This window comes from Callithrix jacchus, chromosome 4 (genome assembly GCF_049354715.1).
Source record: "Callithrix jacchus isolate 240 chromosome 4, calJac240_pri, whole genome shotgun sequence".
Taxonomy (NCBI): domain Eukaryota; kingdom Metazoa; phylum Chordata; class Mammalia; order Primates; family Cebidae; genus Callithrix; species Callithrix jacchus.
The window spans coordinates 29048277-29061123 of record NC_133505.1 but is presented as its reverse complement, the minus strand read 5'-3'; the positions used below and the strand labels follow the sequence as shown (position 1 = coordinate 29061123).

General features: G+C 40.8%; 1 pseudogene; it reads left to right on the top strand.

The window, feature by feature from the left end:
• The first annotated feature begins 11586 nt into the window (after positions 1-11586).
• Positions 11587-11934, top strand: LOC108591137 (small nuclear ribonucleoprotein G pseudogene; annotated as a pseudogene).
• The last annotated feature ends 913 nt before the right edge of the window (positions 11935-12847 follow it).

Genomic DNA, 12847 nt, shown 5'->3' with positions numbered 1-12847 from the left:
TAAAAGCATTCCTATTTCTCCACATCGTTCCAGCATCTGTTGTTTCCAGATTTTTTTAATGATTGCCATTCTAACTGGCATGAGATGGTATCTCCATGTGGTTTTGATTTGCATTTTTCTAATGACCAGAGAGGATGAACATTTTTTCATATATTTGTTGGCCACATAAATGTTTTCTTTTGAAAAGTGTCTGTTCTTATCTTTCACCCACTTTTTGATGGGGTTGTTTGTTTTTTTCTTGTATATTTGTTTTAGTTCTTTGTAGATTCTAGATATCAGCCCTTTGTCAGATGGGTAGCTTGCAAAAATTTTTTCCCATGCTGTTGTTTGCCAGTTCACTCTAATGATTGATTATTTTGCTGTGTAGAAGCTCTTAAGTTTAATTAGATCCTGACTTCAAACCATACTGCAAGCCTACAGTAATCAGAACAGCATGGTACTGGTATCAAAACAGAGATATAGACCAATGGAACAGAACGGAGGCCTCGGAAGTAATGCCACACACCTACAACCATCTGATCTTTGGCAAACCTGGCAAAAACAAGCAAAGGGGAAAGGATTCTCTGTTTAATAAATGGTGTTGGGAAAACCGGCTAGCCGTGTGCAGAAAGCTGAAACGGGATCCCTTCCTTACACCTTATACAAAAATTAACTCCAGCTGGATTAAAGACTTAAACATAAAAACAAAAAAACATAAAAACATAAACTAATACCATAAAAACCCTAGAAGAAAACAGGCAAAACCATTCAGAACATAGGCATAGGCAAGGACTTCATGACTAAAACACCAAAAGCAATGGCAACAAAAGCTAAAATTGACAAATGGGATCAGGTCTACCTTTAGAAACACCCATTGTTGAGAACTGCTTCTCAAAAATTGAAGTAAACATGCAAGACAACTTGGCAATGGCATGAGAGCTTGGTCCTTCTGTTGTGGATGGAGGGAGAGGTGGAGACCACACAGGTTTCAGTGTCCCCATCCTTCAGGGTTCAAGTTCCTCTTCCCTGATGAGTTCTCCCTGACAGAGCCACTCTGAATTCCTCTGATAGCAAGAAAGTCTACACAGTTAGTGTAACGCATGAGCTCCCTTCCCGCTTCCCTTTGCTCCTGGGATGTTTGGTGGTTTGCTTTGTTTCTCCAACTTTTTTTAGTCCTTGAGCTCAGGAACCATGTGCCATTCTTTATGTTTTCATATCGCATTATGTTTATACTTATTTCAATGTGTCTTACAGGCTTACTTTTTTTTTTTTGAGATGGAGTCTCATTCTATCTGCACACCAGGCTGGAGTGCAGTGGTGCAATCTCAGCTAACTACAGCCTCTGCCTCCTGGGTTCAAGTGATTCTCCTTCTCAGCCACCCTAGTAGCTGAGATTACAGGCATGAGCCAACCTGCCCTGTTAATTTTGTATTTTTTGTATTTTTAGTAGAGATGGGGTTTCACCATGTTGGCCAGGCTGGTTTTGAATGCCTGACCTCAGGTGATCTGCCCACCTCTGCTCCCCAGAGTGCTGAAATTACAGATGTGAGTCATTGCACCTGGCGTTACCTTGTTTTTTCAGTCTCTGGGTTTTGCAAAATGCAGAGAGTCATGGGGAATTAGATCACATAATCATTAAGGTATCTCCAGGTCCCTGAATTCACTCTGTAATTTTGATATGGTTTAAGGGAAATTTCAGCATATAATCACAATCTAACAACAGCCTTCACCGTTTTCGTGGGTTGAATATCCATGTTCATTCTTCTCCTCCCGCAGTGGACTGCCCTCCGATCATTCATTCACTGAGAAACTGTACTCCCAGGTTTGCAAACCTGAGGGTTGGGCTTGTCTTTGAATTAAACATGGAATAAGATCATAAATCACCTGGGCTCAGGTTTCTGTTCCGCCACCTCTCTGTACTCTCGCTGTACTCCAGTTCCCACTTCTGCAAAATGAGAATCATCATAATCCTACCTGATAGGATTCATATGAAAATAAGTGAATTAATATTTGCGAAGTGCTTAGCATGTGATGCATACGACATAAGAGTTTGTTACAAAATAACTCAGGGCTTCTACTAGCAATGGAGGAAGCCACTTGTCTTTCTCATACTTTACGTGTGCGGGGGCTGTGAGGAACGCCACGGGAGAGACTCAGAGGGCGTCCTGTGGGAGCTGTCTAAATGGTGTGACTTTTGGATCTTCTGCCTTTCAAAATTCTTTCCCCTTGGCTCACTGAGGCTTGAAATTCCACAGGCACACCCTCCCATTCCTTTGATGTCTGCCAGACAAGGACTTTGTCCTCCACAAGAATACCCCGCGAAGGGGAGGCACAGGCAAAGCCTCTCTGGGCATTTTTATTTCCTCATTATGTTTATCAGATTCCTCCTGAGAGGAGATTCCACTGGGTGGATTAGGAAAATGAAAACAAAGCAAGAGAATGTTGGGTATCTGCCTAGTATGTGGAAGATAAGAAGGAAAAAGAAAGATTGGGACCTTGCCTGGGGTGGCCGCACCCTGGGAATAGGTGGAACAGAGAGCTGGCCTTTCGTGCACAGCGCTGGTGTCAGGCAGGGCAGCCCGAGCCCCACCTCAGCCACTTATGAGGTGGCTCTTCCTCACGGCTGATCCTCAGGTTCCCACCCGCAAGGATGCAGGTGGTCACCTGGCCCCATGAGGTTGTAGCAGGAATTGTCTTCAGTTATTTGAAATGCTTGGTGGTGCCTCCAGCAAGCAAGCACTCAGTAAGTAGGTGCGTATAACCTTGCTCCTTTCAGGCTTTTAGATAATCTGCATTTCAGGTTTGCTCTTTGACTCTCAGAAGGCAGATGGCAGAAAAAATCAAGGAAGCTTTCAAATAGTTACCCATTTCAGAACCCAGAGTTCCCGGTGGAATTTCTTAATGAAAACGATGCTAAATCAGTCACTGCAGTCTCCAAAGAAAACTGCTCATAGCGCACAAGTTTGCGTTAAGTAGTTGTCTGGCTAACAGCACATTCACTTTCGTACTAGTTGGCAACGTAGACAATTAGGATTCTCTGATTGTCAGATGCTAGAGGAATCTATTAAAAAAACTGGAAATAATAGTGAATTTTTCTATCCAGTGAAATTAGCCATTCAGATACGGTGAGTAAAAAACAAATCGAGGAAATGTATAAATCTAAGACTTTCAAAACAAGTGGTATAATATTTTATTTATGCACTTTCTACCTAGCTCTCACTTCTTAAAAGAGAATCTTGCTCTTCGGGATCGGCTTAAACAAATCACTTCTGAAATTTCCTCTTTTGTAATGAACTGGGCTGAGTCAATGATTTTATTTATAACATTATCTCCAGACAGCCTCAGATAAGGAACTCCAAGGACTCTGCTTCTGAAAACCAGACCCCGCCCTGACCCTGACGCTTCCCATCTAAAACATCTGGGACAAGTTACTTCGCTTCTCTAGATCTTGGTGGTCTTGTCTGTAAAAGGGGAATAAAATGATCCTTCCCACAGCATTATTGTGAGGCTATGTAAGATGTAAGCATTTTAAATCTGTGAAATGCTACAGAGTAGTTATCACCGCCACTAATTGACTGTCACCTTTTAGGCAAGGACAAAGTCTGAGCCAGGCTTCTTTCTAGTCCCATGGCTAAGTGCCATGGTCCTGAAGAGCATAGCACACATGGATAATGACGATGGGAGTGAAATAGAAATGAATCTGAGTTCTGTGCAAAGATTCCTTCAACTCTTTGTTATTCTGGGATTCAGAAAGAGGGCGCGGCACATGTGGACAGGAGGGATACAGGGAGGGGCAGTGGCTCCTTTGAGGCTGGCCAGTGGTGACACCAGAGACTCAGCTCCCTCTCAGGTTACTGAATAGCAGAGGGCCAGATTGTGTGGGGCTCAGGTAGAAAATGGATTTCTGAACACCTCAGGGTCTCTTCTGTGCAAGATGCAGGGGGTGCTCTCACTCCCCCTCCACGTTACTGCGACTCCTGTCTGTACAGCAAATCTTCGCTTTCCTTTAGTTCTTCTTTGGGAATCTTTCCTGCATCCTCAGGATCAGCAGCAATGGGTGTTCCTAAAGGTAGACCTGACGCATCTATTGCCATGAGCGTGGTGAGCCAGCGAGCATAGCTAACATGTGGCAGGAAAGGGAAGGAGGAGAGGCACTGTAAACCAGCACCATATCCCCAGGACAACTAATTTATTTCAAATAAGCCAGTGGCATGGCGTTCTTGCTAATGTCAATCCACTTCATTGGAATTTGGGAAGAGGAGATGAGTTTCCTGCATTGGCTGGACACAGGAGGCTGTGTGCTCTATTGTGCTGGTTACCAGCATTGCCCTTTTGCCCCTTGCTCTTCGGGGCCTGCTGTTTGCTGAGGCCCATTGTTCTCAGCTGCCTTTCCTCATAGATTGTAGCTTCTTGGCTCAGTCCTGCAGTGAGTTGGAGATGGTTTTGCTGAAGGTCTTGGAGTTATCCCTCCAGCTACAGGCCATGACTTCCAACCTAATTCTTTTTGTTATTTTTCATCTTTGAATAACTTCCAAACACAAATCCCCATTTCTATCTGTGGTCAGTTAGTGTAGTTGATGGCAAGAAAAGTATAGGTTGGCATGGTTTCAAGTTTTGAGCAAGTCAGTTATGCCACGATTGGACAGAGTATCTCTAAAAAGTCCAGCCATAGAATCATCCAGCAATCCAGCAAATGCTGCATATTGGCCACAGGGGCAAAGGACGACTATTTGGTTGGGATCTGTATAAATCCACCATCAGCATTGGAAAAGTGCTTTCTGGAGGAGGTCCTGCTGATGTGCGTGTTGATTGGCATGGCATGGCCAGTGTAGCAGGCCAGTGCTTGTAAGGGGCCAGCCTCCCTTCCTGGCCCCTCACTCTGCCCCCGCCTCCTGCAGGAAGAGGTCAGCTTTTCCCACATTTGGTCCTGACTCTGTCCCTGCAAACTTGACTCATCCTAGTTACAGTTATTTGTTTATAGATTTGTTTTCCTCTACTTGATTCGAGGCAACAACATTTTTCTGTAAAGGGTCAGATAGTATTTTAGGCTTCCTGGGTCACACGGTATCGACTACCCACCTCTGCAATCATAGCAAAAACCCCCAAAGGACAATATGTAAACAAATGGGTGCGGCCATGTTCCAACAAAAGTTTATTTATTGACACTCGCATCTACATTTTATATCATTTTTACATGTCATAATCTAGAAGCCAATATTCCAAACTTATATTTGCCTTGTTCTTTACAGTTGAATAAATACTTTCATCAACATCATTGTATTTCATTCCCTTGCCTGATAACCTCAGGGAATACAACGATCCTATTTTATTATGGATGGTGGAATTTATCCTAAGAGAGCATTCTGGCTTTTCTAAACCCATCGTTCCAACACTGATTTTCCATGGTGTCCAAACAATTCCCCCACAGAAAATGCCTTGCTAGTGTTTTTAGTTTTTTCTTTTCAAATTTTTATTTACTTTAGGAGATGTTGTGGGTAGTTTTGGTGACCTAATAATAAATCAGGTCTCTGTAACACACTGCAGCTTCTCGGTGACTATACTTCATACCTGCCAAGAGAGTAAAGTCTGTCAATCCTTGTGAACATGAAGTAAGAGTGAACTCTGGAAATTCCATCAGTGGTTTAATCTCCATGGGGGACAGATGAGCCTCAGGGGCAGGTGGCCACTGTGCTGGCTATTGTCTGTTGGCCACTCAGCCTGGATCTGTTCTCTACCCTTCTCAGCATGTTCTGTGTCCAGTTGGGTTTGATCGATGGGCAACATCAGTGGAATATCAGAGGATGAGAGGGAACAGAGACTGAATGCTTCATTCACCTGTCTGTCCTGGGAGCTACAGTGGCTGTTTCTCCCATGGGGGGGTACCCCCATTTGTCCTGGGTCTGCAGTGGCTGTGTCTTCCATGGGGAGCACTCCCCTGCCTGCCCTGGGTCTACCATGCCCCTGTTCTTTATCAGGAATACTCTCTTGCCTGTCCTGGATTTGCCTGGCTCTATCCTCCATGGAACCACTGCCCTTTCTGTCCTGGGTCTGCAATGATTTTGCTATTTGTTTTCACACAAACTTTAGAAATCAACTCATTTAGTAAAAACCATCCTGTTGCTTTTTTATTGGGATTATGGTAAATTTATACATTAATTTAGGAAAATACATTTTTGTGTTTGTTCAAGTCTTTATTTCTGTCCAGTAGCATTTAGGAATTGCATATTTTTATTAATCATATGCTTGGGCTTTTTAAATTAATTCCACAAATGGGATCTTTTCTTTCATAATTTTTTTTAAGAAACAGTATCTCACTATATTGCCCTAATTGGGTACAGTGGCTATTCACAGACAAAAATCAAGATACGCCACAGCCTCAAACTCCTGGCCTCAAGCAATCATTCCACATCAGTCTCCTGAGTAGCTGGGACTACAGAAATGTGCAACCTTGCCCAGCTCTTTCATCATATTTAAAAAATTCCATCAGTGATGTAATCTCTACTTATTATAGAAGTTTTCTACTCAACAATTTTATTGTATTCTATTATTGGTTGCATTAATTTTAGATTGAATTAGGTAAAATTATAATGATTTTACTTTCCATTTTCCAATTTTGTGATTTTATTTCTTTCTGTTGTCTAATTGAAATTTTAGTACCTGTAGAACAGTTTTAAACAATAGTCATGATAAAGGACATCTTTTATTTGTTTTTGAATTTAAAGAGAATCTTCTTATCAAATAATTAAACTTCTAAATTGTTAGGTATTTTAAAAATCAAGAATGGATTTTGGATGTTGAATTTTACCAACATTTTTCATTATTTATGGAGATTGTATCAATTTTTTCCTTTAACATTTCAATAGGTACATTATATCAACAGATTTCCTTGATATATTGAACCATCCTTGAACTCTTGGGATAAAGCACTTAGTGTGACACATTACCCTTTCAGTATTTTTCTGGATTCTATTTACTTATTGAGGTAAGAGTTCATCTGTCCAAGACTGAGCTCCTAAAACATGGCTACCAGGAAGAGCTGGTCTTTCAAGCTATGTGGAAACTGGCTACAGTGCAGTGTTTAAGCATCAGTTCTGGTTAACTGCAAGGCCTGGATCCCAGCTCCTGAATGTGCCAGGGTAGGGACTGGTATTTCCCTAAACATTAATGCTGAGATAATGATAAATCCTGCCATTACATTGCTCCTTTATCAACTATAGCTGCAAGATTTAAAGCCCAAGATTTTCAAGGGATCAATCTTTCTCTCACCAGAGGCAGAGGATACAATGCTTCCTCTCCAGACTCCATGAGCCATGGGCTGGTAGGCTACAACGGAAACCAAGGTTCTACAGCATTATGTTGGTATTGCATTTTATTGCCTTTTAGCCCGTGATTATACCAAGTAAGGGCCGATCCCTCTCTAGTAATGCAACATAAAAGCCCATCAACCCGAGAGTCAGGATCCTTCTCTCCAGTCTCAAATCTGGCCCCACCAGGTTGCCTGTTGTGCTTCAGACAGCATGGATAACAAAGGATCACACATTTGCCTGAGAATGCTGAGTATTCATTATTTCCTGTACATGCTGCTTCGGTGGGTCATCTGCCCTTATGTGCACTAGTTTGTGTGTGTTTTCTCCGTGGGTATTCACAAATGAAATTGGCCTATATTTTTCTATTATGCAATAATTTATGAGAGGTTTTGTTATCAATGTTATGCTACTTGCATAGAAAGAAAATGAAAGTTCTGAAACAAATTAAATAGCAATAGAGTGACTAATCTTTAAGGCTTAATAGAAATCCGTGGGAAATGTCCAGATTTGATGCATTTTAGGGAGAGATCTTCACTTATTTTAATTCTTCTGTGTTATTTGGTCTGAGTAGATTTTTCTGCTGAGGGATCAATTTTGATAATCAATATGCATTTATTTGTATAACATTTTAACCTTAGTCTCTTATAATTTTAAATTTTTATTCTGTATTCACATTATTATTTTTAGTATTTTATGTTTGCATTTCTCTCTTTATTCATTCTAATGTTTTTTGATATGAGATTTAGTAAAACCAACAACTGAGTTTATTAATGGATATTACTGATTTCCTTTTTTAAAATTGTTTCATTTCTGTTTCTATCCATCAAAATTACTTCTTTCTACGTTCTTTACATTCATTCTGTTATTTTTTTCTCAGGTTCGTAAAATGCATGATTAATTTACTCCTCTTCCATACTTTGCTTTTAACAACATAACATCTAAAGCTACTATTTTTTCTGAGCACTGCTTTACTGGTACCCCACAGGTGTGTGTGTGTGTGTGTGTGTGTATAGTCCTCATTATCATTATTTTCTAAATATTCTGCAATTTAGATTTTGATTTTTCAGTGATGCAAGAATTTAAAAAGAGTTTTCAAAAATGTTTTTAGTGGTGGTTGGATTTTGTTTATATGTTTTCTCTTTCTCTCCTTCTTTCCTTCCTTCCTTCCTTCCTCCCTTCCTTCCTTCCTTCCCTCCTTCCCTCCCTCCCTCCCTCTCTCTCTCTCTTTCTCTTTCTCCCTCCCTCCCTCTCTCTCTTTCTCTCTCTCTCTCTTTCTTTCTTTCTTTCTCTTTGATGGAGTCTCGCTCTGCCTCCAGGCTGCAGTGCAGTGGTGCAATCTCAGCTCACTGCAACCTCTGCCTCCCAAGTTCAAGCGATTCTCCTGCCTCAGACTCCCAAGTAGCTGGAATTACAGGCATGCATCACCACACCCGGCTAATTTTTGTACTTTTAGTAGAGATGGGGTTTTACCTTGTTGTCAGGCTGGTCTCAAACTCCTGCCCTCAGGTGATCTCCCTGCCTCGGCTTCCCAAAGTGCTGGGATTACAGGTGTGAGCCACTGCACCCAGCCCTGTTTATTTGTTTTCTAGTTTCTAATTTTATTATTAACTTCTCATTTTATTGAATTATGATAAAAATGTTTGTATTTTTTAACTTAATCAAAATTGATATTTTCTGTCTGCCTGACTGTAGTTCATTTTTATGACTATTACTAGGTCATCTGGGAAAAGGATGTGTTCATTCTCTGATTTCAGAGTACAGCATCTGACATATAGCAATTAGATCTGCTTCATTATTGGTTTAGGTCTTTCATTTGACATTGCATGTGTGTGCACATGTGCTTGAGCTAAGATGAAGCGAGTTTCCTTTGTCGGTAAATTTCTGCATATTTCTTCTTGCATTTCCTGTGGGTTTTACTCCATCAGTGTTGCTGTGCTGTACAGTGCAGATTCATAACAATTATGTCACCACTGGGAATTGCAAACTCCAGCATTTTAAAGTGTGTTTCTTTGTGAATTGTATTATCCTACCACTTAAAGCACATGTGTTTGAGGGCATATTTTTATAGTATAGCTGTTCTGAAAACACAAACCAACCAAGGCCAAGGAAAGACAAGAGCCTGATTCTTTTAAATTTATGAAGATAGCACTAAAATTCCTGCTACAGAGTGAGCTTCCTCAGTCTCAGAAAATGGCTTCAGTTCAAGTAGTCGGATCTTTTGGAAAAAAATTCTATGTTTGCACGTATTTGAACCTTTCTGACCAACAGCAACAACAAAAAACACAACACGATGTAAAGAGCACATTCCTCACAACTAATCATCTAACCACAGAGGGAACTTCACTTCCTTCCTTCTTTACCACCTCCCCTTTTCTTCCCAACCCTCATCCCCTCTACCTTCTCTCTTGCTGTCTCCTAACTTATATCCCTTGAATAAATGTGCTTTTTCCAAGGAAGATTGCTCCTGGCTCCTGTTCTCTCGCAGCTACTGACCATTTGAACTCAGAATGATGGGTTCCCTGGTGATTAGGTGTGGGCTCCTAGAAGTGACAAAAAGTCCATCTGGGCTGTGGGATCCTTAAACCCCAACACTTCACACGTTTAACTTTTCACCCTTGAGAGTCTGTCACTTAAGAGTTTTATTTTTCTACTCCCACTCTGTGCCACTCTATCCTACAGACTCATTTTGCAGAAGCAGCAGAATCCAAGCCTGACAGGTAATCCCATCTCTCCAGATTAGATGAGCTCGAAACAACTTCTTGGCCCTAACACGTTGTGCAGAGGCACACAGCCAATCTTTGAAAGCACAAATGGGGGAAATTTGGAAATGGAGAAAGAGTGATGTCTCATGACTGTTAGTATGATTTAGATTAACACATCTTTGGCTTGGGCCCTGGAAGTTGGATTATCTTACAAGGACTTGTACCAACACAGAGCCTGCAGAACACTTAACTATACAAGGCATACAGTGACCAGGATGGGCAAAGACTCCCTGGCAGGCCACACTTTATCCCAGGGCACGTAAGTATCGGAGCAAGAGCACAGAGTAGTCCTGGAGTGCTTCAAGTTGGGTCAGAGCACCAGAGATTTGGAACAAAATTAGTATCTTGGAGTTTATGATGACTGGGTTATAAACCAGAAGCAATTGAAGATTACAGATGTTTTAGTATTTTATAATGAGATCATTACCTGTGAAATTTTTTGTTTGGGGCATTTTAGCAAGATATAAACTCAAGAATAGATAAACATCCAGATTATTGGAAAACCTTGCTGATGTAATTTCAGGGTCACTTTGCCATGTTAACTCATGGAGCATCATCAGAGAAGGGAGCTGGGCAAGGTCCTTCTTGTTTACTTGTTTAAATATAAAGGCTGAATTTTGGAAATAATGAACCAGTAAGCTTGAAATCAATCCACAGCAACATTCTAAAACACATCACTAAATTAATATTTACCAGTAGATCTTATGCATGAAAGAGCAGACCCATCATTTCTGTTTTGGATGGAGTTGCAATAACAAACTTATAGATGGGAACGAAGAACTAGCCCTTCACTTCAGAATCGCTGCAAAAACATCAAAACATTCTCATTTGATAGCAGTCAAAGACCAAGCTAAATGAAGATAAAGACAGATGGTTTCAAAGTTTGTTAAACATCTTTGCTAAATAATATTAGTAATGGCCCTTGTCAGCTGGAAGAGACAGCCTAACTCACCACCTAACTGCCTGCCAAAATGTGGAAGCAACAGTGTAAAGAAATTAAAAGTGCTGGTTCTGGAATGAGATGAACTGGATTTTTAACCACATGCTTTCCGCTTTGGCCTTGAAATGTTATTTACTTCTTCCTGCAGCGCCCTCTGTTGACAGAGCTGGGCATTGTGTCAAGAGAATATCAACAGGGACCAGCTCCAGCATTGCAAGACAGGCAAAGAAGAGTGTGTTTGGAGACAATGTGACACCTGCCACAAGCTGAGTGCTGCTTTCCATAGGACTTCATACACCACTCTAAGGACTTTTACCAGAGCAAGAGGGCTTTGAGCAGAAGAATGGCACAACCTTATTCATACTTTCAGGATGATTCTGCTTCCTGAGCTGAGAATGGACCAAAGGAAGGTAAGGTGGAAGCTGGTGAGGAGGCTGTTGTGATAATATTGCAATAAGAATTTAGAGGCTGTTTAGCATTTATGTAATAAAGATATTCCTATGTGACTATTATGATATCTTGCCTAACTATCACTGCTAACTCTAGGTCCAAATATGAAATCAGTATTTTTTAAAGAACATTAAAAAAATCAATCACCGATTCCATTCCAAGGCCTCTGTGTGCCCGCGGAGTAGACATCATGAGCAAAGCTCACCCTCCCGAGTTGAAAAAATTTATGGACAAGAAGTTATCATTGAAATTAAATGGTGGCAGACATGTCCAAGAATATTGCGGGGATTTGATCCCTTTATGAATCTTGTGATAGATGAATGTGTGGAGATGGCGACTAGTGGACAACAGAACAATATTGGAATGGTGGTAATACGAGGAAATAGTATCATCATGTTAGAAGCCTTGGAACGAGTATAATGGCTGTTCAGCGGAGAAACCCACGTCCTCTCTCCATAGGGCCTGTTTTACTATGATGTAAAAATTAGGTCATGTACATTTTCCTATTAGACTTTTTGTTAAATAAACTTTTGTAACAACAGTCAGAAATGTTTTCTCAGATGTTCTGAATATAGAATATTTGCTCTCATTCCATTTTTTCTGACATGAATTTTCCTGGTTGACACTGATTTAAAAGGGTTTTATGCATGAAAGTGGACGAATCTTGTTAAATGTGAAACATGAAAAAAAAAAATCAATCACCACAAAATACATGCCGACTCTTATAGTAGGTAATTATGATTATATTGCATTATAAATTCAAAGTAAACCAAATCAAACAGATATTTGGAGTGTTGACTTTTTTGGCAAAGTGATTTCTTAACATCTCTATTTTTTAAATTATTGGATATTTTTGATTAGTAATACATTCACATGGCTTTCAAAATAAAACAAAGATATGCAAAAGTATTCAGAAAAAAGTCTTCCTTCTGCCTTTATCCACCATTTATCCTGTTCCCATAAACCTTGTGTTTGCAGTGGACTGAACAAATAAAATGTGGTACAGGCTGGACACAGTGGCTCATGCCTGTAATCCCCGCACGTTGGGAGGCTGAGGCAGGTGGATCTCTTGAGATCAGGAGTTTGAGACCAGCCTGGCCAATATGGTGAAACCCCAATTCTACTAAAAATACAGAAATTAGCTGGATGTGGTGGCAGGAACCTGTAATCCCAGCTACTTGGGAGGCTGAGGCACTAGAATCGCTTGAACCTGGGAGGCGGAGGTTGCAGTGAGCTGAGATTGTGCCACTGCACACCAGCCTGGTTGACAGAGCGAGACTCAGTCTCAAGAAACAACAAAAAAAGAAAATGTGGTTCATACATGCCATGGAATGCTATGCAGCCATAAAAAAAATAAGGTCATGTCCTTTGTAAGGCCAATAGCCTTGTTAAGAGCTGAATGAACAACA